Raw genomic sequence first — 25,400 nt, forward strand, 5'->3', positions numbered from 1 at the left:
GGTTATGTACAAAATATAAAAAAAAAATTTATATTTACAAATATCTCCTGCTGACTCTATTTCTCTAGAGAACCCTATCTAGTACAGGCATGGAATTTGGTTTGTCCTCTAGAGCAACAAGTAAATAGCTAGGAACTGTCTAGAACAGCAGTTTGGAGCACATCCACAACTGGACACATATCATACACTAGTCTGGAATAGATGGAAGGGCCAAGATCACAGCAGGAACCATAAGTAAAGCTCCCAAATGGCAGAGGTTGGCACCCCTCCCCCGCTGGCATGGCAGGCTATTGGAGAAAAAGAGGCAGTCTCTGCTGACAGTAAGGTAAGGTAACTCAGCCAATATCCAATTGTAGCTTTAATTAACAAATTTGAACTGCTGAATACAAGCTCTGAGCACAGATAAACATAGAAAAGGCAGGAAAGTAACCCTTAGATATCTCCCAGCAGAGAAGAGGAGATTGGGCTGATGAAGGAAGGAAAAAGGAGGCTTTGGAGTTGGCTGAGCTCAGAATACTGGAACAAGGCTGGACCCGAAGAAAAGAGGCACATAGAACCAGGTAACAACTCCAGCTCTTGATTGGTGAAACGTGGAGGCTGGGGACTGGCTCTAAAAATGGATTTTATTTATTCTCTCCCTCTTTCAACTTTTTTGTTCCTTTTTTTTTTAGTATTCTATGTAGCTCATTAAAGAGGACCTCGGGCATTTTCAACTGTCAGCCCTGATCCAAGCAAGGGTGGAGTTAAGGTACGTCTGAGATACAAAGTGACAAGTCAAGTGAAGGAGATAATTCCATTAAGGGGATATCTTTCCCAAGAAAAGGGAATGATAAAGGATTCAGCTTAAGTGGCTGTGATCCTTCAGGGAATCAGAAATAGCTTAAACCTCCTTCTGCTTCAGCCTCTGACTCAGCAATTCCCCTGGCAGTATGGGGTCTGCTGAGAATTAAAGGCTCCGCATCACTTTACTCCAGTGTGGAGCTGTGGGCTGACAAGCGCCGCCTGCTGGGCAGGACGGGAAATGCACAAAGTCCGGAGGCTTGACAGAAGAGTCAGACAGCCTCCTGGGTCTCATCTCGGGGAAACCTTGACCTGGTCACACCCTCCTCCTGAGACTGGGAAGATCTCCATGGGGGAGAACACATCTGGGGAGACCCTCATCAAAAAAGGTTCCATTTAGTCAGGGCAAGAAAGAGAAAAACAAAAGCTGGAAAATTCTTATCAGTTAAACAGAAGCTATGCTAGAGGTCTGGAACGAGTTAAACTGCATGTCAAAGAACAAGTAGAAAACAAAACCAATAACCAAGAAAACCTCAGGAAAAGGAGAAAAAACGACCTCCAGAATAAATGAATCAAGGAAATCAGATGTCTATGCACCAGCAGAAAATTAGAGTCATACAAGGAAAAACGAAGACATGCCCCAGTCAAAGGACAAACTAATACTTTAAAGGCAATAAAGAGTTGAAACATCTAACTAAAGATGTTCAAACAAGCATGCTAAATCAATTCAAAAATCAAATCAATGAGTTGAGGAAAGATATGGCAAAAGAGATACAGGATATAAAGAAAACATAGAGCAACCATAAAGAGGGACTCAAAAGCTTGAAAAATCAAAATGGCAGAACTACAGGAGTGAGTCACAACAGAAGAGATGAATAACGAAAAACAACGGAGACCTACAATAGCAGATTTGAAGAGGCAGGAGAAAGGAAGAGTGAACTAGAGGATGGAATATCTGAAATCCTACACACAAAAGAATGGATAGCATAAAGAATGAAAAATATGAGCAGGGTCTCAGTCTGAGTGACAACATGAAGCACACAAATATATGTGCTATAGGTGTTCCAGAAGGAGAAGAGAAGGGAAAAGGGGCAGAAAGAAAATGGAGGAAACAATCACTGAAAATTTCTCATCTTTTAGAAAGACATAAAATTACAGATCCAAAAAGCACAGCATGCTCCAAACAGAATAGATACAAATAGCCCAACTCCAAGGCACTTACCAATCAGATTCTCAAACACCAGAGACAAAGAGAGAATTCTACAAGCAGCAAGAGAAAAGCCATCACAAACAAGGGAAGCTCAAAAAAACTATGTGAGCAATTCTCAGAAGAAACCATGGAGGCGAGAAGGCAGTGATATGGTATATTCAAGATGCTGAAAGAGAAAAACTGTCAACCAAGGATTCTTCATCCTGCAAAACTGATTTTCAAAAATGAGAGAGACAGAAACTTTGGGTATTTATGTGACACCTGAGACTCAAGAGTTAGAGCACTGAGGCTATGAAAGTCAGCGCTACCCCATATAGCAACTGCTAACAGAGTTGAAAAAGTGATCAGACTTTGACTGGAGAGATGAATGAAGCTGATCTGGATAGGACTAAGGGAAATCAAAATACAGGGTAAAGAATGATATGGTCCATATTTTAAAACTTCAACTTCTGTGTAAGACTGACTGGGAAGATGTTTATTTGGCACAAAATTTATATTTTGGGTAGTGCATTATCTAATTTAACTTATATGGTCAGTTTATTTGAACACCATAATTGCATGGAATCTTGAATAAGGCATGAGATCGTGTTGATTTGTACAGGCTAATGTGATACCCTGATACATCCCAGAGTAATCTAGGCAGAAGATAAAAAAATATTTGCAAAGTCCCCTTGATGAACTAGGGAAAAATGTGGTAATATTAAACTTACCCACCTGGGGAAGACCTGATATTTTTGTGAACATTCTGGGCTACCAATTTAATAGGCCAAGACTTCAATCTTGGGGCCTGCCCTTATGAAACTTATTTCTGCAAAGCAGAAGCTAAGCCTACTTATAATTATGCCTAAGATTCACCCCCAAAGAACCTCTTTTGTTGCTTAGATATGGCCTCTCTCTCTAAGCCAACTCAGCAGGTGAACTCACTGCCCTCCCTCCTACATGGGACATGACTCCCAGGGGTGTAAATCTCCCTGTCAATGTGGGACAGAACTCCGGGGATAAGCTGACATTATGGGATTGAGAAAGCCTTCTTGATCAAAACTGGGGAGCGAGAAATGAGACAAAATAAAGTTTCAGAGGCTGAGAGATTTCAGAGTCAAGAGGTTATTCTTATGAATTATATTAACATTCCTTTTCAGTTTTTGGTGCTTTGGAGTAACTAGAGGGAAATGCCTGAAACTGTTGAACTGTATTCCAGTAGCCTTGATACTTGATGGTGATTGTGTAACAATACAACTTTTGCAGTGGGACCGTGTGACTGTGAAAATCTTGTGGCTGTCACTCCCTTTATCCAGTGTATGGACAGATGAGTAAGAAAATAAAGATAAAAAAAGAATGAATAATAAGGGGGGGATAAGGAGTAAAAAAAATTGGGTAGGTTGAAATACTAGTGGTCAATAACAGAGAGGGGTAAGGGATATGGGATGTATGAGTTTTTTCTTTACTTTGTATTTCTTTTTCTGGAGTGATGCAAACATTCTAAAAATGATCATGGTGATGAATATATAAATATGTGATGATATTGTGAGTCATTGACTCACAATATACTTTGGATGGATGCTGTGTGAAACTTTCTCAATTAAAAAATATATTTTTAAAAATAAGAGGAGTTTAAAATATTTTCAGACAAACAAAATCCGTATTTTCAGACAAACAGAAGCTGAGTTTGTGGATAAGAGACCTGCTCTACAAGAAATACTAAAGGGAACACTGCAGGCAGACAGGAGAGAGAGGCATGGAGAAATGTGTAGAAATGAAGATAATCAGTAAGGGTAAAAAGAGAAGCTAAAAACTGATATGGTATATCATAATAAAGTCATGTTGCAACAATGGGGATGGACCTTGAGGACATTACATTGAGTGAAATTAGCCAGAAGCAAAAGGACAAATACTGTGTGGTCTCACTATTTTGAACTAACACTAATGAGCAAACTTTGAGAGTTAAATTTGAGAACATAGGTTATCAGGAGATAGAGAGTAGAGAGTGGGCAATTGGTGCTGAAGAAATGCAGATTATGCAATAGGATTGATTGTAAAGATTCAGAAATGAATAGAAAAATTTTATCTGATGGTAGCACAATACTGTAATTACACTGAACAAAGCTGGTTGTGCGTGTGGTTGAAAGAGGCAGGCTGGAAGCATGCGGAAGAGCAGAAGGATAGACAGAGACTGGGACTACACAACAGGGAAACCTAGAGTAGACAATGATGGTGATTAAATGTACAAATATAAGAATCTTTTTACATGAGGGAGAACAAATGAATGTCAACACTGCAGAGTGCTAATAATGGGATATGGAAAAAATACAATCAGTGCAAACTATAGTCTATAAATAACAGTGACATTGTAATATGCTTCCATTAAATGTAACACAGCAATATACCAAGCTAAATATCAGTAAGAGGGGGATATAAGGGAAGGTTGTGGGATTCTTGGTGTTATTGTTTCTCCTTTTTATTTTATTTATTTTCATTGTTTATTCATTTTTTTCTCCTCTTCTTTCTTGGCAGAAGAAATGAAAATGTCCTCATGTAGATCATAGTGAATGAATAACTATGTAATTATACTGGGAGCCATTGATTGTTTACTTAGGATGGTGTTTACTTAGTTTGCTAGCTGCCAGAATGCAGTGTACCAGAAACAAAACAATTTTATAAGGTGGAATTTATTAAGTTGCAAACTTACAGTTCTAAGAAGCCTATAGAAATGTCCAGTCTAAGGCATCCAGGGAAAGATACCTCAGTTCAAGAAGGCCGATGACGTTTAGGTTTTCTCTCTCCACTGGGAAGGCACATGGTGAACATGGCGACGTCTGCTAGCTTCCTCTCCAGGCTCCATTGTCCTGCATGATCTAACCTCTGGTTACTTTTAAAGGCCTTTTCCCTCACCCCTGCCCAGCCACAAGGTGCTTTCATTAACTAACATGGTATGCTGTATTTTTAACTCTGGGTCTTCTCACATGTTTCCTGTTTGTGAATCTTCCTCTTTCAATGACTAACCTGCCTCTTTGGCTGTCCCCCTTTTTTCCTGGAAAGATGTTGTGTTATTTTTTAAGTTTCAGTTCTGATGTGTCTTCCCCTAGGAAGCCTCCCTGATTCCCTGAGTCAGGGCTAGATGGTGTGCTGGGCAGTAGAACAGCACCCGCCCAACATGAGATACTCATGTCCCAGTCTCTGAAACCTGTGGCTCTGTTATTTTACATGGCGAAAAGGACTTTGCAGATACAGTTAATTTAAGGGTCATGAGATGGGGCGATTATCTCGGATTACCTGAGTGGGTTCATGTGAACACAAGGTCCTCAAAAGAGGGAAACATGAGGGTTAGAGTCAGAGAAGAGGATGTGATGATAGAAACAGAATCAGAGTGATGAGGCCACAAGCCGAGGAATGTGGGCAGCCTTTTGAAACTGGACAAAGCAATAGAATGGAATCTTCCTTAACGCTCCAAAAGGAACACTGCCTGCAGGCACCTTGCTTTTAACCCTGTAAACTTTTTCAGACTTCTAAATTGCAGAATTTAAGATAACATATTTGTGTGGTCTTAAAGCAGTAAGTTTTTTATGGCAGCAAAAAGAAACTAATACATGAGGCTACCTATGTACTTTTATACCTTCCTCTCCTTTCTATGTCTTAACACTCTTCATAATCTATTTTAATAGTCTTGTTTCCTTGTTCAGCATCCCAGGAGCTCATAAACTCTGTAAGAGAAAGTACTGAATCAGTTTATTCAATTTATATCCTCAGGGACTAATGTGTTTCTCAGAACATAACCACTGTCAAATTAATATTCATCAGACAAATAAATCCTTGTCAAGCACCTGGAAAGCTATAATTGTTCTACTGTGTTTCTCAGAGGGTGAGTTGTGGTGAGATGGTGGGTATAGTGTTTCTTTGTAGGTTTGCCTCAATCTTTAAGACTTATATATGTTACTTTTATGTTTTTCTTTTTAGAAAGATGGACCTACAGTCACAGCTTTTTCTCTGTGGGGGCATCCTCAGTCTGTTTCAGGTTTGCTTAACTTCATACACTATGGGAATCAACCTTTTCACAAAGTACTTTCTTGTCTTTACACTCCTGCAGACGCAGGGTCCCTTTTTATGAAGTACTTAACACGAAGACCTTTCTCATCTGGTAGCTCTCTCTTCCCTGAACCCTCTGGTTAGTGACCTTCAAACCATCTATGGATGGTGGGGGCATCTGAATCGCTTTGTAAAGCTCTTAAAACTAGACATTCTCTGCTCTTAGCCCAGATCTGAAGTATCAGAATTTCCAGGAGAGTGAGCTGGTTTTCCAGGTGATTCTAACACAGACCCAGGTCTGAGAACCTCTGAGACTCAACCCTAAGCCACAGCAAGATGAGATGCAGCTGCCACTGGATGGCAGCCCTTTGCCCTCCACTCTGTGGTTACAGCACAGTGAACTCATGGGTCACTGGCCCCCAATAAAGGAAATTCAGTATGCTTTAGACCAAGCCTGGCATAGGTATTTTCACATGAATTATTTTATTTGAGACTCACTTCTACACTTCAAGTTAGGAATCATCCCCAAAGAAGAGACGAAGAATCTGAGGCCAGTGGGTTAATACAGTAGCTAGTTGCATTGGAATAACTCCATTTAGCCATGCTGCCTTAACCTGGTTGGTTTAGACAATTGACTGGCTTTGTGTGGGAGGAGTTTGATAAATATTTGTTCAACACATTAATTAATTTAAAAAACCATCTCAAGTCTCAGAACCGAACCAGATGAAATCTCCAATTTCCTTTCAAAGCTCTTTTATTAGACTAATTTATCTGTACTTATGTTTTCATAAAAGGGCAAAGAGATATAAAACTGGGTTAAACAAGGTGGCTCCTGCATTTCCTGGACAGTCTTTGGAGAAGAATAAGCAAAGCTGAATACTGCCCTGCTGAAAAGACTATTATAATCAGGATAACCAATGCGGTCACATAAAAAACGCGGCTCTGTGAGGCCAGAGGATGAGGCACATCTAGAGCGTCAATGTTGTGTCCCTCAGAGACTTCCGTTCTGGACAGGTGAGCCCGGAGCCGCCTCTGTGTGTGGTACATGTGTGTGGGCGGGGAGCACGTGTGGTGTGTGGCAGGAGGGCAGCCAGGGAACGTCCAAAGGGAGAAGACGCCTAAGATACTCCAGCCAGTGCTGCAATGACAACATTCACGTTTTACAGGTTTTTATTATGTTCACACTCCACACAAACTTCTAAAACTCATTTCCACTGCCAGTAGAAGTGGAAATTGTTGACTGAGTGCTATTGCGCAGACCGATGAGCGGCTGTAATATTTTGTGCTAAAGATGCCAACGGCATGGCAGTATAGACATACTATACAAAAACTTTGCATTTATTCATAAGATTTTTCAGTTAATGAAAAAGTGTTTAAGTTTCTCAAGGAAAAATAGACTTCAAATAATTATGTTGGAAAATCCAAAAATCGTTTGTGTGTGGACCGCCCAGACAGAAGAATTCTCTTGCCTACCCCGTGTATTTTTTTCTGTTAGAAGCCAACAGGGTGGGTCAGCTCCAGCGCCACCTTGGGACCAGCGCTGGAAGAACGTTTCCACTACTGCGCCTCGGCGCAAGTCTCACGACGCGGTGGGGTTTGGAATTCCTGGAGAATTGCTTTGGTGAAAGGCTGGAAACAATTTCTTTAAATTTCATGATTTCATTTTCCATCTTGTTGCGTTTCAGAGGAACATCGATAATCATGAACAGCTTAATCATGAAGAGTCTGATTGCCATTTCCTTGACGAAGTTTCTACTGCCAAGGACATTCTAGGTCAAATGATTAATGAAGTGTGTTCTTCTGATGATCAGGATGCCTTCTATGTTGAGGCATTCTAAAGAAACGTCTAGAATGGTAGCGAGCTCTTCCCCGGGCCGCGTCTATGCAGTCAAATTGAACGAGAGTAGAGTCGTAGTGGAGACATTGGTTACCAGTGGGAAGAATTCGACTGAGATACAGTTGGTGGAGTCTTGGGGTGCTTCCCAAGAGGATAAACCATGCCAACCCTTGTAAACAAGTGTTTCAAATTAAACATGTTGCTAATCATGGAGGTGAGCTGATGACGTGTGACAGCAAGGTCACGTGGATGGAAGTGGCCAGGGCACACCTGAAGGCGAGGTTGGTTTTGCGGATGGTCACTGGTGACTCCAAAGCAGTCGGTCACCTCTGTGCTAAATTTGGAGCCACACTGAAAGCTGGCAGGCTTCTTTTGGCATGGGCTAAGAGCTAAATACTGATGTTAATGGTGTCAGTGTCCATGTGGGAAGTGGCTGTACTGATGGTCACAGCTTCGTGCGGGCAGTCTTGGATGCCCACTGTGTCTTTGACATGGGAGCCAAGGTTGGCTTCAGGGGGGACCCACATGATACTGGTCATGGCTTTCCTGTATCTGACGATGTGAAGCTTTAATTTGAAGAGCTCTCCAGTGTAATTAATCCAGCATTGACAGGTATTTTCAGGTTTTCCTGCATCTAACAATGTGAAGCTTTAGTTTGAAGAGCTCTCCAGAGTAATTAATCCAGCATTGGACAGGTATTTTCCATCTGTCTAGAGTGAAAATCATAGCTGAACCAGGCAGATATTATGTTGCATCCACTTTCATGCTTGCAGTGAATATCATGGCCAAAAAAAGTATATTAAAGCAACAGACAGGCTCTAATGATGAAGATGAATTGAGTGAACAAGGCTTTCCGTATTAGGTGAATGGTGGGGTGTATGGGTCATTTAATTGCGTCCTTATTCTCATGTACACATAAAGCCCCTTCTGCAAAACACCCAGCCCAGATGAGAAGTACTATTCATCTAGCATATGGGGACGACATGGAATGGCCTTGATTGAATTGTTGAGCGCTGTGACCTGCCAGAAATGCATGTGGTGCTGTTTGAAAAGTGTGTTTGCTTGCACGGTGGCTGCTGCTTCTCCTTTCAGTGGATTCCAAAGGCCAGCGATCCACCATGTGATATCAGGGCCAAAGTCTCAACTCATGCAGCAAACCCAGAACCATGATTTTCCACCCGAAGGAGAGCAGCAGAGGCCAGCGGTCCGAGCACCCTGCTTTTGTCTTGTGCTTGGGAAAGTGAAAGGAAGCGTCACCCAGCAACCTGTGCTCTAGCTGGGATTAATGTGGAAATACCGTTTTTGTAGCTGTCAGCCGTGCATCTGGCCTGAATTAAAGGATTGGGGGGGACCGTTTCACTTGATATCTGTTCATTTTGGAAGGTCTTTGCGAGAATAGGATTGTCACAGATGCGGTAATCTGGAAGACAAGGAGAGGGGGTCCCACTTATCTGTGTTCCTATGGAAATCACTTATTTATTTTGTTTTATATGGATTTCTATTCACTTTCAAGCATGCTACTGAGGAGTGCCCCTCAACTGCTGAGCAAGCGTTTGTAGCTTGGGCCACGGCAGAATGGGTCAAAAGCTCCGTGTGGTGACCTGTTTAAAAATAAAGTGTCTTGAAATTTAAAGACATTTAAAAAACTGACAGGGTGTATTAACACAAAGGGCAGGACCAGAAATGAGAAACTCCTCCTTTCTATCAGCTGTGTCCTGAATAGAGGGCAGGGGTTGAGACTGTGCAGCTCGGGTGAGGGCGTGTGAAATGTCCAGTCTAATCACGAGCTTTGTAATGGGGGGGACCTGGGAGACCAGGGGCCTCAGCTGAGTTCCCTGACCTCTTGACTTCCCTAACCTCCCTGACCTCCCTGACCTCCCTAACCTCCCTAACCTCCCTGACCTCCCTGACCTCTTGACCTCCCTAACCTCCCTGACCTCCCTGACCTCCCTGACCTCCCTAACCTCCCTGACCTCCCTGACCTCCCTGACTTCCCTAGCCTTCCTGACTTCCCTAGCCTCCCTAACCTCCCTGCCCCACCCCTTGCCCAGACCTTAAAGGGAGCTGGACAACGAAAGTCACAAAGACTGGGGTTGGTCCTGTAAGCTTCAATGACCAGCATGTGTTTCTCTTTCTGAGCTGCTTAGGCTTGAAAAGAAAATAAGAGGTTGGGGGGAAAGTCAATGTCAAGCGTAATATGAACTTGGAAACACGGCGATGGTTAGAACAAATGAGAACCACATTTCCAACATCAGGTCCAGTAACCGAGGAAAACAACCTTCCTTCTCTTTGGGAATGTATTCCGGGTGGAGTTTGGGGACGACCAGGGAGCGTTTGGCCTCCAGGAGGGGCTGAGGCTCTGTCGGCTGCAACTTGGATGCCCCTTTGCACTTCTCTCCCCCTGAAAGGACACCCCATCTCCTTCCTCTACACATCACCATTTCCCGGAGATTTTGCAAACGCGCCAAACCTTCCCCGTGTTCCTATGGGGATGAGAGGAGCCGGCATCAGGTTTAAGTCCCATCACATAATGCTGTTCTTATTTTTCCATTTCCTTATGTTCTCCAATGCTTGCTCTCCGAGTGCACACACTTGTATATATTCTCACATATTTGACTGTTTTTCAAAGTTATTTTTGGTTTCCTCTGGCAAAATGAAGATGTTTCTAAGCTTTAGAATTTAAATTCCACAAAGGTAGGGTCTTGGAATAGTGCCTGGCACATAGTAGTCGCTCAATAAATACTTGTTGAAAAAAGTGGGGAAGGTGTTTATTCAGGCAGTGGGGGGTCTCCAGGGGGTGCTGGGCAGAATTGCTGCCTCAGGTGTAGCTTGGAGAAGGGGGAGCTGCCAGGTCAGAGGGATGCAGGACCTCATCCAGGATGCAGGAGCCTGGAGACCACAGCTCTGTCATCCGAGTCTTTCCAGAAGGTCCCATGACCGGGTCACCTCTTCTTTCAGTTCCCATCTCGCCTCCAGTCCAGGTCAGTGACTTTGTAGATTAGTCAGCACCCTTCTCTCTTCTGAGTAACTGAAAACACTCTGCTGCTGCCTTGGATGCAGAGACTTACATGAATGAAAACCATCGTCAAACTTTTACTTAACTCTGTAATTGCGGAGTCTCTCTCTTGTCTTTTTTCTCTTTCCCTTTTTCAAGGCTTATGAAGAATAAATTTAATTTAAGTAGATGTAAATTGGATGTAGAGGAGAGGCAAACAGTCAGGTCTTTTGAAAGTAAAGTGCATTTGTAAGTGTTACAAAACAAACAATAAATTTCCATTTTAAAAGCACTGAGTGCAAGGACAGTAAGCCAAGGCAAGTCTCGTTTTTTGAACTCAGGGTGATAGTTCATTGACTTAATGGATTTTCAACTTAACGAAATTGCTTTTTAAGAAACAATTAGTGCTGTCATTTTCATAGAAAGTGCTTTTTATTCACCTTGGTTTTTTCATAAGCCCTGAGATTTCTTTGCACTTAGGCAAGCTTCTGCATATAGGTTTTTCATGAATGTAAACACCTCCTAAATTTTTTTCATGCAAACTGCTCTCCAGCATTTCATCGATGAGTATGCTTTGAGCCAGACACTGATTTTAATTCATACTATTTCATTGAATTAAGGCAGCTTCACTGACTCTTCAAGCTAACTTTCTAGTAGTGGGAATGCTGAAGCAGTAAACTTGGGCAAAATGTGTTAGCAGCCCATCTTGGTTGGCCTCCATTTGTCTACGGCCAGCCCTGGCTGGTGTTGCATGTAAATCGTAGAGCGGGTGTCCCATGGAGGGCTGGTTCCATGAGGTTCCATGAGGTCACTCCCTGCAAACTTCAGTGGCTCTTTGTGCCAGGCTCACACGGCACCCACCTAGCAATGTTGCAGAGCACAAGTTGTAATCTCACCAGGAGACGGTAGACAGTCGGTGACCCCTGGGGACACAGAAGGAAACTTGGGACAGTCGAGGCAGAGCCTGTGCACATCTGTATATCACTTTGGACTTGAAGAAAACTCCATATTGGACATCTTGTGTGCACTTTCCAAAATAGAACATTTCACAGCACTTTGTTTACATATCTGCAACCTTCCTGGGAATGTTCATAATCACAGCCACAGGGTGACGGAGCAAGACTTGCCAATTTGACTTTTTGGCAAGCAAAATAAATGAATTCTGAAGGCACACTTTCCTGCATTCCATCTTCCATAGCTAGATGTAAATTCATATTGTGGTTAGGCAAACCATATCTGATTCTTATTAATACTTCAGGTTTATTCTGGGCCCTTCAATTAAGGAGGTTATAATTATTCTGCTTGAAAGTTTCATGCACTCCAGAAACTGGACACTATCCGAATAACTCCTCTCCCACCACCCACTTCATTCTCCCTTCTAAAACAAATAAACAATTACAGCCTGTGGTAGTTAGATTCAGTTGTCAACTTGGCCAGGTGAACGTGCCTAGTTCTGTTGCTGTGGACATAAGCCAATGGTACGTGAACCTCATCTGTTGCTGATTACATCTGCAGTCGGCTAGGAGGCGTGCCTGCTGCAATGAATGATGTTTGACTTAATTGGCTGGTGCTTAAATGAGAGAGTGCAACGTAGCACAGCCCAAGCAGCTCAGCATACCTCATCTCAGCACTCACAGCTCAGCCCAGGCCTTTGGAGATGCAGAAAGAAATCACCCTGGGGAAAGTTATTGGAACCCAGAGGCCTGGAGAGAAGGCCAGCAGAGATCACCCTGTGCCTTCCCACGTAAGAAAGAACCTCAGATGAAAGTTAGTTGCCTTTCCTCTGAAGAACTAATGAAATAAATCCCCTTTTATTAAAAGCCAATCTGTCTCTGGTGTGTTGAATTCCGGCAGCTAGCAAACTAGAACACAGTCTTAGATGTGCATTACCATCAATAAGAAAAGTAACTGGAGGAGAAAAAATTTTGAGTACTAGGACAAGCACTGGGCTAGAGCTAGAAGACAAGATATGATAGCCTGACTTTGCTCGCCTACAGTGCAATATGGAAAATAGTTAGCTCATGCCCAGGGGCCACCATCTCCTCATTTATAAAACTATGAGCATAGGCCAGATGACTTCTAAGTTCTCTCCAAGTTCACAATTGTAGGATTAGACCTCAGAAGGCTGTAGAAAGTAGCTGGAAGGATATAGCACAGAGCCGGCACTCTTTCTTCTCAGTGAGATGATATGCATACTGTAAATTGAAATAAAGAGCATTCAACTGGTAGACATTGTGTCTTCATTGTGAATGTAGCTTCCAAATGGAAAAGGAGGGAAAAAGAAAGGAGGAAAGACTAAAAACAGAGAAAGGGGTCTGTGAAAGAAAAACCAAGAGTTTGTGCAGATTCAGGAAATGTATGCCTAGTTGAAAAACAGTATCTTGTTTGTGAGTCAAAAGAAATGTTCAAGGTGCATAGGTAGGAGGTAAAGGTAAATTAGGATAAATAGTTGTTAAAAAGGATATACTGCATGGTTAGAATCCAAACCAACCTACACAGTGTTTTAAGTATGTCACAATCCAAAATTCTTAGGAAAGCTGAGTTTCTGAATGGTCAAGTTTATCCAGATACCTAAGAACCCATTTAGACTGTGCACTCCTTTTTTTCCATGGGAAATGCATTAGCAAGAGCTTTCCAAGGAACCAGAACTGACCTTGTTTATTTATTTGTTCATTTATTTATTATGGGATTTATTCTAGGAATTGGCTCATGTGCTGTTAGGGATTGGCAAATTCTAATTCCATAGGGCAGCCTCAAGTTGGGGACTCTGATGAAGGTTTCCATGAATTCCCCAAAGAAGAGACAGAAATTCTTTATGACTGCTGAAATCCTCAGTTCTCCCGTAAGGCTCAACTGATGGATGAGGTGACTCTTCTCATCACTGACAGAATCTCTGTTGATCGGAGATGTCATCAGCTGGAGAGGGAACCAGCGGACTAACGACTTAGGTCCATGCAATACCCTCCTGGCAACAATCAGGACAGGGCTTGCTTGGCCAAACAACTGGACACCATGACTTAGCCAAGCAAACCCATGAAATCAACCATCACAGGAAGCCTTCTGAAATCCCATTTCTTTGTTTTATGAGATGGAGTAGACAAAATGGAATAGAAAATTTCAGTGTAACTGATCCTTGAGGATGGAAGCATCAGTTATTACTCAGTTTGTATTCGATTTGCTTGTTGTGCTCAATTTGTAGCTATAGAATGAGACGCAGACATGGATTGTGTTAGATTGCGGTTTGATGGGGTGTGGGCACAATTGTGATCCTGAAATGTGTCATCGTTTTTGTTGTTATGGCTTTGGGAAGCCCTTATTATCAGCGTGCGTGCTATCATTTGCCACTTTCTCATGAATGTGGCTTAGGGCTACAGTAGCTAAATGAAATCCGTAGGAGTTCAGCACAGTTGTCTCTCGGAACATGGATGATCTAATTAAGGCAATCTTTGTAATTATTGCTTTCAGGGCCCATTTACTTGTGAGCACTGTTATTCACATCCACACCACAGGCCCTTGTTAGCAAGAAAAGGACATTTGGGATGCCCTTATAGTCAGCTCTGCCAGTATTTTGCTTCAAGGTGCAAAACTTCAGTAATGAAGCAGTGAGTCAGAGACCTCATTTTCCCCTGATCAGCAAACCAACAAGTTTACTGTATTAGTATCATCTTTAGGTATAGCTCCCCAATTTGGGTTGTATTGTATTAATGTCTTTGTATTAGTGTCATCTTTAGATATTTGATTTAAAAAATTGGGTTTATCAGCTGCTGAGTATTCATGAGTTGGTGCTTTGTGGCTAAGGAGGCAGCTAGGATGACTAACACATCTCCAGCAGGTCAGAAGTTACTATAGTTGTGCAAATCTAGCGGATTTAGGGGTTTGTGACACATCCCTCCCTCCAATTCCTGCTAAATGTGAAACATTTCCCCCTATATCCAAGGGGCTAAAATTACACCCATTTGGCCTGGCCCCCAAAGTAAGATTGGTGAAGGATGGCAGCACAGCCTCAACAGGATGGAGCAGCATCCAGGAAGAGCGTTTGTTGGTTTGTTTGATAAATTCAAATACAAACAACAAACCCGAAGCCACACAGATGATAAAAGGTAGATTTTGGGTTATTCCACTAACACTTAGCTTTAAATTGGTCTCAATATAACCTATGACTTAAAACCAGTGGAATCATTACAATAACAGCAGGTACAGCAGGCTAGTAGCTATTAGAATTCGTTAACTGCTTCTCCTTGTTTCTTACTGTTTACTCAATCAGTGAAGCATTTGGTTTTGCTGTATGCATAAACATGACATTGGAATTCTTTCAAATTTATTACTTAGTTCAAAGCTTTCTATCAATTATTATTTTTTTGTTTACTCTGGCTCGTGTCTATAAATTAAATTTTTAAAAAATGTATTGTATCAATTTTTACCAATGTATTTCTGTTACTATTATTTCACCAGAATATTTACTTTGTCCAGAGTACTATATAAGAATCCATTCAGATATATTTTATATTTTGACTGGCTTTTCAAACACTAGTATTTACTGAACAGAAGGATTGGTATTTGTATTTATAGCATCACATAAATGGTGTAGGATTTTACCTGTCAGAAAATGTGTTGCATTATATATTTATTGATGTCATATATTTCTTTTTAGTCATGTGATTTTATTCCTTTTGCCCAGAATTATTGGAATGTTGCTGCATATCCAGATTATGATTTTTTTATTTGTTCCAATAAACAGGATACTCTACTTTTTATGAGTGAATGTTTCTCTTACAAAACCATAATAAAATGGCTTTCAGTATTAAATATAATGGAAAGTACTCCCTTTTCCCTCAAAGTGCTCTTCATAAAATCTGGTTCAAATTCAGCATCCTCACAATGGAAAAACAGTGGTCTGTTTTTATGATGTTGGCAGAACATCCTACAGAAGTGTCTTATTTATTTATGACTTAAGATTTATGCCACCATGGAATTCCAAAAGAGGATTCGAGGTGGTACGTGGAGTTGTTGACTTTGCTGTTGTCTGGGCGCCCTAGAATGTAATTTATGCTGGCTCCTTCTCCCTCCACATCGCTGCTTCTTGGCATTTGGTGAAGCCGCCTTGACCGCTGCTCCGGCTTTCCCCTGGGCTGCCTCCCACCCACCTCTCTACTCTCCTGCTTTCTCCCCTGCTCTGCTGGGGCCCAAGCCCATGCTCCTCCAAGCCGGTGAGGTCGCTGCAGAAACAGAAGCAGAAGCCGACCAAGGTGAGATGCAATGGAGGGCGGTGAGCCCAGAGTAGGCTGGGGAGCCCCAGCTCCATCCTGGGGTGGACGCTGTGCACCCAGCCCTGCAGTAAGAAGAGAAGTGTCTCTCTCTCGTCTCCAGATCAGAATAAAAATCCATATTCCCAGGCTCCACTGCAGAGCAACTAAGTCATCATCTCAGTGGGGGGCCCAGGAATCTGAATTCTTAACCCCCCAGGGTGACGCAGCTGCCCATAGCTCTGCTCGCCATCAGCTTGCTTCCCTGTCAGCATTGGCACTGCAGGGTCCTAGGGGCGCCTGGAGTTTGTTTCATTCTCTTCCCTCTGGAGAGGAGCCCTGGGCCTCAGATGTCCCCCAGGACCTCTCTGGAAGCCGGGGCCTCCCCAGCCTGAATACTTGCACGCCGTCCACAGTACACGGTGACTCGGAGGCCCTCCCCGGGGACCAGGCGCTCAGCAGTGTGGCCCATTGGAGGCCGGTGGCTGGTGTCCCCCAGCGATGGCCTTGGGCGACCCTTGTGGGGCCAGCAGGTTCGTTCCAGGGCAAGGACACTGTCCTAGACAGAGGCGAAGCGACGGGGCAACAGGTCAGGCTGCAGGGACGGCATCCTGGAGACAGCAGGGCGGTCAGCAGTGGGCCAGGCCGGGCTGAGCAGACGCTGTCATCATACCGGGAATGCCGGACTTCTGGGCCCTTCTGCAGGGGCTGGGAGAGTCTCCGTCCAAAGAACAGCACACCCGGCCAGCGCCCTGAGACGAGCCCGATGCTTTCCAGAGGATGGCTCTCCATGACCCCGGCCTCGGTCCCTCCCCTGTGAGGTGTGGACCTTGCTCGGATGGCCCCTCAGCACCTTCCAGCTCGGTGTTTCTACAGAAACAGAGCAAAACGCAATGACCGAGACAAGAGCATGGGAAAGGGGATTGTCGAACACGATGGTGACGAGACAGGCAGAAATTCCCGCGAGGTGGAAGCTGCTAAGGGGCAGGAGGGAGGCCTGGCTGAAAAGAACATGCGTGCAGCAGAGCAGATGTGGGCAGGCATGGGGAGGGGCCCCCGGTGTCTGATGTGCATCCAGGCAGGTGGGTGCCCGGCCGGAGCCCGGCTGAGGTGAACGTGCAGGCGAAACCACCTAGTGCAACCCTGGGGCTAAGAGCGTCCTCCGATGAAATGACTCCCACTCCTGGGTCTGACTTCCCGTAACCATGGCTTTGTTTTGTTAAAGCTGCTGGAGTGCAATATACCAGACATGGAATGGCTTTTAAAAAGGGATTTTATTAAGTTGAAAATTTACAGTTCTAAGGCTGTGAAAATGTCCAAATTAAGGCACCAGTGAGAGGTTACCTTCACTCAAGAAAGGTTAATGCCATTCAGAACACCTTTATCAGCTGGGAAGACACATGGCAGTGTCTGCTAGCTTTCTCTCCTGACTTCTTTAAAGGCTACCCCAGGGGTGTTTTCTTTCCTCTCCAAAGGTCTGTGGCTGTGTGGGCTCTGGTGGCTCTCTCCAAAACGGTTCCTTCTTAAAGGCCCCAGTAAGTGACCCCACCTTGAATGGGTGGAGACACATGTTCATGGAGACCACCTAATCAAGAGTTACCACCCACAACTGGGTAGGTCACATCTCCATGGGAACAATGAAAAAGATCCCACTCAGCAATACTGAATGAGGATTGAAGAACTTGGCTTTTCTGACATTCATGACAGCTTTGGTCCAGCACAGATGCCCATGGTCCTAAGGCCTCCAATGAATATTCTCTTTGCTCAAACCCTCAGCAACGCTGGGCACCAACCTTTCTAATGGCAAGAATGTCACCCATGGCATTTTTTAAAGTCTGAATGAGTGGAAAGAAAAGCCAATAGAATGGCTCTGTGCTGCGGCCTTGGCCCTACAGTGCCCATGGGGTTTCCACCCTTCTGGTGCTGGGCACAAGGTAGCCTTTTGGGGTAAGCCTGGTCACCACCCCACCGTGGGCCCCATATCTCCTCTGCAGTCATCTCCCAGGCTTCCCCTTACCTCTGTTCCCCAGATATCCGAAGGATGGTAATGACTTTAATTCAGCAGGGGCTAAGCTCTAGAACAGAGAGAATGTTCTTTTTGGTGCATCTCAACCCTGCACACCCAGAGACTCGGCCATCCCTGGGTCCACTGCACAGCTACACACACAGCCTTTCTTGTGGAACTTGATTTTGCCCTGCCCTATAGAAAGTCCATCAGCACCAGTTCTCTTTTAGGTAAGGCGACTAAAACCTTCTCGAATCCCACACTCTCTGCCCTACAAAACCTGGCAATGGGGAAGGAGGCCTCTGCCCCAAGGGATCTGTCCCCTCTGTCTTGGGATCCATTAGAACACAGGAGGGTGGTGAGAAATCACTGGGGGTGGCAGCCCCCCACCTACATGCTCCATCATCTTCTGTCTCTACAATGGGCGAGAGGATCCCGGAAGGCCCAAAGGCCTTCTCATCGGTTCCGAATCCTCATTCTAGCAGGGTGGGCCGCCCACGCTGACTGAATATCCAGTCGTTACTGCACAGAAAACAGGATGTATTCCTTCCTAGACATCTTGATCGAAGATGGTTGCTAAACTAAGGTTGGAAGAGCTTAGACACAAAACAACAACTTCTCCCAAGCATCAGGTTGCTTTGCGGAGAAAAGGATGAATCTATCAGGTATTCTCTTTCTCATGTGGACCAAAATCCTCCTTCAGCTCTGTCCTGTCTGGAGTTTATCCTGTTTATCATATTTTGATTTTGATGCTACATATTTCATGCCTAAATTAAAATTGGCTCTTTTTCACTGATTCCTACTTGTACTTGTTTCACTTCTCCATATTTTTGTTTTATGAAGTCTTTTTCTTATTAAAAGAAGAGATGTCTTCATTTATCTCATTAAATACCTTTAGTATATCTGTTTTAAAGATTTGCCCAAATATTGTGTAAAAACAAATATGGAGTAAATTCACATTTTGGTTATTGATTTTGCTGGCTGTCATTTTCAGTATGAGAGTCATCATGTGTTTGGAACTTTGGTTTGCAACCTCACTTTTTTTCTTTTTGGTTTTGCTTTTTTCTCCCAGTTGTTTCTCTCTGATGGGCAGATTTGCAACTGCTTTCCCCCTGGACCCAGAGCCTCTGGAACCGAGAGGCGACTGGGCAGTTCAGGATCCTGGTGCACTTCAACGCTGCAGATATGAGACCCTCTCTCCGGCCAGCTGGTAGTTGGACTCCTTATCTGGTATCCAGGATGTATCTACATGCTGCTTTCTCAGGTTCTCAGCTTCCTAAAAACCAAAGCTCCAGGAGGAAACTTACTGCAGCACTTTTTCTTTGTTGTTTACTTTCCTTTCCCAATTAGGGAGCATCCCTTTGGCTGGTTTCTACCCGGTCTTTGGTGGAGAATGTCTATTACCCTGTGTATGTCCCCTAGAAAAGCCATGTTTTAATCAAAATCCCATTTCATAAAGGTAGAATAATCCCTATTCAATGCTGTATGTTTGAAACTGTAATCAGATCATCTTCCTGGAGATGTGATTTAATCAAGAGTGGTTGTTAAGCTGGATTAAGTGACGACATGTCTCCACCCACCCACCGGTGGGTCTTGATTAGTTTCTGAAGTCCTATAAAAGAGGAAACATTTTGGAGAATGAAAGATTCAGAGAGAGCAGAGCAGAACGACATAGCCACAAGAAGCAGAGTCCACAGTTAGCAGCCTTTGGAGATGAAGAAAGAAAATGCCTCCTGGAGAGCTTCATGTAACAGGAAGCCAGGAGAAGAAGCTAGCAGATGATGCCATGTTCACCATGTGCCCTTCCAGCTGAGATAGAAACTCTGAACTTCATCGGCCTTCTTGAACCAAGGTATCTTTCCCTGGATGCCTTAGATTGGACATTTCTATAGACTTGCCGTAATTGGGACATTTTCTTGGCCTTAGAACTGTAAATTAGCAACTTATTAAATTCCCCTTTTTAAAAGCCATTCCGTTTCTGATATATTGCATTCTGGCAGCTAGCAGACATGACCAATGGGAGCATGACCCTGTGAGAACATGACCCTTTACCCATTTGATTGTTATCTCCTGATGGCCACTGGCTGCTCCCAGACCCAGGACCTGTAGGGCTGTGGCTATCAGTCAGATGTACCATTTACGTCTTGAGATGGTCAGGTTCTGGTGTCAACTTGACCAGGTGATGTTGCCCAGTTGTCTGGTCAGACAAGCACTAAACTAACCATTGCTACAAGGATATTTCATGGCTGGTTGCTAAATCAGAAGGCTGGTTTATTAGATCACCAGTCAGTTAACTGCAGCTGTGACTGATTACATCTACAATCAACTAAGGATGTTCCCTTCAGTGTCTTTCTTCCTAAGCTTTCTCCTCTCTGTCCAGGAGGGATGTTTATCAGCAGTAAAGTGCACTGATGTTAGACACCTTTTGAAGAGATATTGCTATAAATATGATGCGAACTCACCATCTCCTCTTTGGATGAAACCAGGGAAAGGGTTTACCAGTGCTCAGACACAAAGCAGTGGCAAGGGGGTTTCTGGGAGTGGGTAAAGGGTAGAAAGGAAGGAAAGAAGGAAGAAGACCAAGGGAGAAGGACCTCTGGGTGCCCATCTGAGGAGGCCTGTGAATGGCTGGAGGAGTGACCCAATGGAAACATGACCCTATGGGACCATGACCCAATTGGAGCATTCCCAATGGGACCATGACCAATGGGAACATGACCCAGTGGAACATGACACTTTGGGAACATGACCCCATGGGAACATGACTCAATGGAAACATGACCCTATGGGAACATGGCTCAATCGGGCCATAACCAAAGGGACCACAACAAATTGGAACATTGCCCTATGGGAACAGGACCCAATGGAAACATGACCCAATGGGAACATGACCCAATGGGAACATGACCTTGTGGGAATGTGACCCTAAGGGAACATGACCGTATGAGAACACAGCTCAATGGGACCATGACCAATGGGAACACGACCCAGTGGAACATGACACTTTGGGAACATGACTCAATGGAAACATGACCCTATGGGAACATGACTCAAAGGGAACATGACCTTGTGGGAATGTGACCCTAAGGGAACATGACTGTATGAGAACACAGCTCAATGGGGCCATTACCAAAAGGACCATAACCAAAGGGACCATTACAAGTGGGAACATGACTCTACAGGAACATGAGCTAATGGGAATATGACCCAATGGGAACATGACCCTCTGGGAATATAGGAACATGACCAACGGGAGCATGACCCTTTGGGAACATGACCAATGAGACCATGACCAGTGGGATCATAAACCAGTGGGACCATAACCCTGTGGGAACATGACCCAATGGGAACATGACCCAATGGGACCATAACCTGATGGGTCCATGGCCCAGTGGGAACATGGTTCAATGGAAATCTCACCAATGGGAGCATGACCCAAGGGGACCATAACTTGATGGAAACATGACCCGATGGGACTATGATCAAAGGAAACAGTGAAGCATTAGTTTGTACCATCCTCTGGATTTCAATAATATTTGTGACTGGCCATGAGTATGATAAAATTTTTTCTGGAAATGGGCATCCTTGCATCCCTACCAGAGTCACTCTACAAAAGAGACCAGCTTATACCAGTTTTTATAAGGGTCATAGCTTGGTCCAAAATCTGATACCCTGGGATAACAGACAATGCTAATTGTGAAGATTGGTGAGGAATTGCTGCTCACACAAGCATTTCCATAGCTCATGTGTGGATATTTTGGTCCATCATGTGTCCTGATGGTAACCATTTCACATCCAATGTTCTGACTCAGCAGAGGATACACTAGAACAGAGACTGCTGGAGGAGTGAGCACTAGATTAGGGTAAGTGCCACACTTGTCAATTGAAAGGTGAAAGGCATAAGGGCTACTCCTTCCTGACTAGAAAGAGCTTTTCCTACTCCAGCGATCCTTTAAAATGAATTCAGCAACATAAAATCAGAGTGAAGGTGTACCAAGCACTGAGAGACATGCTTATTTTCTTTTTCTTGTTTTTACGACATAGAACTTTGACTGATAATCCATTTGGTGAGTAAAGTGAGGTGGCTGGAAAGGAGGTGAGAGATTTGCACACATAGCAAAGTTCCACTTGGGTCATGCCCAACAAGCCAAGATCATATGGATGAACTCAGAATAAACAAACAAACACCAAAGCTTGAACATAGCTAAAGAGTTAGGAAGGATTTAAAGAAAAAATGTCAATGAACCACCTCATTTTTCACAACCATAGCATCATAACAACAATATTTCTGATGTGCTAAAACTTGAGTAAGAGCAGTCCTTTTGTGCAGTCACTGTTATGTCAGCAGAAGCCACACAGTGTTGAAATTCATTTTTAAACATTCCCTTGGATTTGGTATGGGCAGACTGAAGGTAAAAACAGCTTCAGATTTCGTCAAAGCTGTTTGTGAGTTTGCTAAGTGTGCTCAACCCACAGGTATTTGGCCAGGTCCCAAGATTTTTCCAGCTGTGGAGTGATTTCCTTGTCCCTCCAAACACCAGCTTTTGAATGACTGATTCAATTTCTTTACTTGTGATTGGTTTGTTGAGGTCATCTATTTCTTCCTGAGTCAAAGTTGGTTGTTCATGCCTTTCTAGGAACTTGTCCATTTCATCTGCATTGTTGTATTTATTAGCGTAAAGTTGTTCATAGTATCCTATTATTACCTCCTTTATTTCTGTGAGGTCAGTGGTTATGTCTCCTTTTCCATTTCTGATCTTATTTATTTGCATCCTCTCTCTTCTTCTTTTTGTCAATCTTGATAAGGGCCCATCAGTCTTGTTGATTTTCTCATAGAACCAACTTCTGGTCTTATTGATTTTCTCTATTGTTTTCATGTTCTCAATTTCATTTATTTCTGCTCTAATCTTTGTTATTTCTTTCCTTTTGCTTGCTTTGGGGTTAGTTTGCTGTTCTTTCTCCAGTTCTTCCAAGTGGACAGTTAATTCCCGAATTTTTGCCCTTTCTTCTTTTCTGATATAGGCATTTAGGGCAATAAATTTTCCTCTTAGCACTGCCTTTGCTGCGTCCCATAGGTTTTGATATGTTGTGTTTTCATTTTCATTTGCCTTGAGATATTTACTAATTTCTCTTGTAATTTCTTCCTTGACCCACTCGTTGTTTAAGAGTGTGTTGTTAAGCCTCCACGTATTTGTGAATTTTCTGGCACTCTGCCTATTATTGATTTCCAACTTCATTCCTTTATGATCTGAGAAAGTGTTGTGCATGATTTCAATCTTTTTAAATTTGTTGAGACTTGTTTTGTGACCCAGCATATGGTCTATCTTTGAGAATGATCCATGAGCACTTGAGAAAAAGGTGTATCCTGCTGTTGTGGGGTGTAATGTCCTATAAATGTCTGTTAAGTTTAGCTCATTTATTGTAATATTCAAATTCTCTGTTTCTTTATTGATCCTCTGTCTAGATGTTCTGTCCATTGATGAGAGTGGTGAATTGAAGTTTCCAACTATTATGGTAGATGTGTCTATTTCCCTTTTCAGTATTTGCAGTGTATTCCTCATGTATTTTAGGGCATTCTGATTCGGTGCATAAATATTTATGATTGTTATGTCTTCTTGTTTAATTGTTCCTTTTATTAGTAGATAGTATCCTTCTTTGTCTCTTTTAACTGTTTTACATTTGAAGTCTAACTTGTTGGATATTAGTACAGCCACTCCTGCTCTTTTCTGGTTGTTATTTGCATGAAATATCTTTTCCCAACCTTTCACTTTCAACCTATGTTTATCTTTGGGTCTAAGATGTGTTTCCTGTAGACAGCATATAGAAGAATCCTGTTTTTTAATCCATTCTGCCAGTCTATGTCTTTTGATTGGGGAATTCAGTCCATTAACATTTAGTGTTATTACTGTTTGGGTAATACTTTCCTCTACCATTTTGTCTTTTGTATTATATATATCATATCTGATTTTCCTTCTTTCTACACTCTTCTCCATACCTCTCTCTTCTGTCTTTTCGTATCTGACTCTAGTGCTCTCTTTAGTATTTCTTGCAGAGCTGGTCTCTTGGTCACAAATTCTCTCAGTCACTTTTTGTCTGAGAATGTTTTAATTTCTCCCTCATTTTTGAAGGACAATTTTGCTGGATATAGGCATCTTGGTTGGCAGTTTTTCTCTTTTAGTAATTTAAATATATCATCCCACTGTCTTCTAGCTTCCATGGTTTCTGCTGAGAAATCTACACATAGTCTTATTGGGTTTCCCTTGTATGTGATGGATTGTTTTTCTCTTGCTGCTTTCAAGATCCTCTCTTTCTCTTTGACCTCTGACATTCTAACTAGTAAGTGTCTTGGAGAACGCCTATTTGGGTCTATTCTCTTTGGGGTGCGCTGCACTTCTTGGATCTGTATTTTAGGTCTTTCATAAGAGTTGGGAAATTTTCAGTGATAATTTCTTCCATTAGTTTTTCTCCTCCTTTTCCCTTCTCTTTTCCTTCTGGGACACCCACAACACGTATATTTGTGCTCTTCATATTATCATTCAATTCCCTGAGCCCCTGCTCAAATTTTTCCATTCTTTTCCCTATAGTTTCTGTTTCTTTTTGGATTTCTGATCATCCTCCAGTTCACTAATTCTAACCTCTGTCTCTTGAAATCTACCATTGTAGGTTTCCATTGTTTTTTTCATCTCTTCTACTGTATCTTTCATTCCCATAAGTTCTGTGATTTGTTTTTTCAGACTTTCCATTTCTTCTTTTACTTCATCCCATGCCTTCTTCATGTCCTCCCTCAATTTATTGATTTGGTTTTTGAAGAAGTTTTCCATTTCTGTTCATATGTTCAAAATTAGCTGTCTCAGCTCCTGTATCTCATTTGAGCTATTGGTTTGTTCCTTTGTCTGGGCCATATCTTCAATTTTCCTGGTGTGATTTGTTATTTTTTGCTGGCATCTGGGCATTTAATCATATTTCCCTGAGTGTGGGACCCAGAAGGTTGAAAGACTTTCCTGTGAATTCTCTGGGCTCTGTTTTTCTTATCCTGCCCAGTATGTGGTGCTTGTCTGTCTGCGGGTCCCACCAGCAAAAGATGTTGTGGCTCCTTTAACTTTGGAAGACTCTCGCTGCTGGGTGTGTGGTGGAGACAGAGGAAAGGTTGTAGGTTGGTTTTAATGGCTTCAAATTGTGAAGTCCTGGGATCTGAATTCCTTGAGAGAGGGATTCCACCTGAGTTGCGTTTCACCCCTCCCGCGGGGATGTTTCAGCTGGTAGAGAGACCTGAAAGCAGCCTGTTTTTGCATTCGGGGCAGTTGCAACCT

The 25,400-nt window shown here is 43.0% G+C and overlaps 1 long non-coding RNA gene and 1 pseudogene across 1 annotated transcript; both read left to right on the plus strand.

Annotated features, from left to right (window-relative positions):
- The first annotated feature begins 326 nt into the window (after positions 1-326).
- LOC143679640 (uncharacterized) lies at positions 327-7,018 on the plus strand. The gene is made up of 3 exons (XR_013173884.1): positions 327-748; positions 5,735-5,864; positions 6,805-7,018. It is a non-coding gene; the product is annotated as an uncharacterized LOC143679640 (long non-coding RNA).
- A 684-nt stretch (positions 7,019-7,702) lies between these two features.
- LOC143679641 (ornithine decarboxylase-like) lies at positions 7,703-9,279 on the plus strand (annotated as a pseudogene).
- Positions 9,280-25,400: the final 16,121 nt, after the last annotated feature.

The sequence above is a fragment of the Tamandua tetradactyla genome, chromosome 4 (assembly GCF_023851605.1).
Source record: "Tamandua tetradactyla isolate mTamTet1 chromosome 4, mTamTet1.pri, whole genome shotgun sequence".
Taxonomy (NCBI): Eukaryota; Metazoa; Chordata; class Mammalia; order Pilosa; family Myrmecophagidae; genus Tamandua; species Tamandua tetradactyla.